The sequence below is a fragment of the Nannospalax galili genome, unplaced genomic scaffold (assembly GCF_000622305.1).
Source record: "Nannospalax galili isolate Female #2095 unplaced genomic scaffold, S.galili_v1.0 scaffold277, whole genome shotgun sequence".
Classification (NCBI taxonomy): domain Eukaryota; kingdom Metazoa; phylum Chordata; class Mammalia; order Rodentia; family Spalacidae; genus Nannospalax; species Nannospalax galili.
Window position 1 is genome coordinate 12,952 of NW_008340240.1, and position 2,842 is coordinate 15,793.

Sequence of the window (2,842 nt, forward strand, 5' to 3'; positions counted from 1 at the left end):
TCTTCTGATCTCCGAGGGCATTGTATGACCCGGGTGCACTCACCTACATGCAGGCAATACACACATACACATTAAAAAAAAAAAAGATTGATCTAAAATTTTTTTGGTCACTTACCTCTCTATGCATATAGGTATTTGCCAATTATAAGTGCTATTTTGGGAAGGCATATTAGATATTAATGTCATTTAATTTCTTTTTTAATGAATGGGGATGAAGAGATGTCTCAGTACTTAAGAGAATGTACTGCTCTTGCAGAGGACCTGAGTTTGATTCCCAGCACCCTCATCAAGTGACTGACAACTACCTCTTGTATCTCCAGCTTCAGGGATCTAAAACCCTCTTCTGGCCTCCACCAACACATGCACTCATGTGCAAAACCCCCCACAGAGACACGTCCATATATACATAATTAAAAACTAATTTCTTTCTTAATTGTAAAAACAAAATGAATATAATGAGAGGTTCCAACAGATCTGAGTGGATGGTCTTTGCACATTTACTTTAGAGGTAGGAGTAGTAAGGAACCAGGAGACATGAAGAATAGGGTTAAGTTTCAAAGGGCTCTACAAATAGGCAGGAGATAAGTGATCCATATTTGGTTAGTGACACTATTACTAATGAACTGTAAAACAGAGACCTCATAATTTCAGTAACTGAAAATGTCTTTAGAGTAGTATAAAAAGTTACTTACTTTTTTAAGAAATACAGATGGTGCCACAGTATCCAAGCCATTGTCTGTAGCATATAAATAAGTGATTCCATCTATAAAGAGAGTATGGTAGACATAGCTTGGAAAAGAATGCATCTATTTATAATAATGAAGAAATTAAGAACCTACACACTGGATTCATTTTTTTTCATTTTCAAGCATAGTGGTGAAAAAACTATATACAAAATTTATTGTAACTTTATTTTTTGGTGACAGGCTCTCGTTGTGTAGCCCAAACTGGCCTTTGATTTGCTGTGCAGCCTAGGCTGGCCTCAAACTTGTGATACTCCTGCTTTTGAAGTACTGGGATTTCAGGCATGTGCCACAGTGCCTGGCAAGATAGGTAATGCTTGTTAGTAGCTCAGGCTGGCCTTGAACTCATAGCAATTCTCTTGCCTTAGCCTCTCAACTTACTGAAATTATAGGCATGCATCACCACACAGTGTAATTAGAAGAGCTTTCAGGTATTTGAAAAACTAAACTATGTTAAATCAAAAGTGTATACAATTTAAACATGTATTTAAAATGCATCAATGAAAAGAAATTACATTAAAGAAAAAATAGATGATTTGATGCCATATATGTGTGTGTGTGTGTATATATATATATATATATATATATATATATATATGTCTTTTTGAGACAGGGTCTCCCTGTAGCCCCAGCTGGCCTAGAACTCACTATGTAGACCAGGCTGCCTTGAACTCACAGAGATCCGCCAGCCTCTGCCTCTCTTGAGTGCTAGGATTAAGGGTGTGTGCCATCACATCAGGCTAGGCGATGATATATTTTATACATATATTTGAAATGGCCTTAATAAAAGTCCAACTTAAAGACTTAAACCATAATATGACCAAGTAGAAAATACTAAATTTACTGATTTTTTACTATTCCAATATTTTTAGGCAGACATTTAATTTTGGCACTTCTTGGCTCTCTATTATGATAGATGAGAATTTTATGTTGTAAACTATCAATGTCCAATAGTCTAGACAACAGGACAAGTTGAGGAGAGAACTACACTTTCCACAATATGCTAAAGTATGATTTGTCTTGACCACTCCAACTTTTAGACTGTTTTTGCCTTCTCAGATTCATTATATTATGATGCTGGAAGACTTGGGAAATGCCTCAATGTTTACTGCTTGGTGTCTAGCTTTGAGTCTTTTTGACCATGGTGTCTCCAAGTGGTTGACAGGCAACAGACCTAGTCAGTGTTAAATTAGATATGTGTGAGAATGAGAAATTTAAGAAACAGATCATATCGTGAATACAATGTACTAAAAATGTCTTCCTGAGATGGTTTTGTATAGAGTCCAGATGGACTTATCTTGCAATGCTGCTGCCCCAGCCTTCCTGGGGCTGGGATTACAGGCACACGCTGCCATACCTGGCTCATGCCAAAATATGCTTAATGACCTTGGATAAGCACATAGCAAATGAGAAAGTGTTTTTAAAATAAATTTGGCTAATTATTATAGTGAAACAAAAGTAGACTGTCAATTTTGCCATTCTCAATGAGTTCGTGGCTGTAGGCCATAGAAAGGAGCAGGATGGCTGCTAATGGAGATACAGTAAGATAGTAACTGCCATCTGGTAGAAAAACATTGATACTCTTGCTAAAGGGATTGGGTCTCTAGATCCAGCTGCTTGGAACATGGTGATCTATGGTTTGAGCAAGCAATCACCAAACCCAGACTATGGGGATTTTTACAAGTTCTTTAACCATAATCTGTAAGGAAATGAAAGGAATGGAGGGGGGAACAAGCAGATTTAAAGAGGCTTACAAAGGGGCTGAAGAGATGGCTCAGGGGTTAAAAGCACTGGATGCTCTTGCTGAGGACCCGAGCTCAGTCCCTGGTGCCCACATGGTGGTTAACAACCGTCTATAATTCCAGTTCCAGGGCATCCAGCACCCTCTCCTGACCTCCTGGGGCACTGCCCAACATGGGTGTACTTACATATATGTAGGCAATACATACATACACATATAATAGAAAAAATAAAGTATTTTTTAAAATATAAAGAGGCTCAGGGCTGGAGAGATGGCTCAGAGGTTAAGAACACTGACTGTTCTTGCAGAAGACCTGGGTTTGAATCCCAGCACCCACATGGCAGCTAACAGCTGTCTG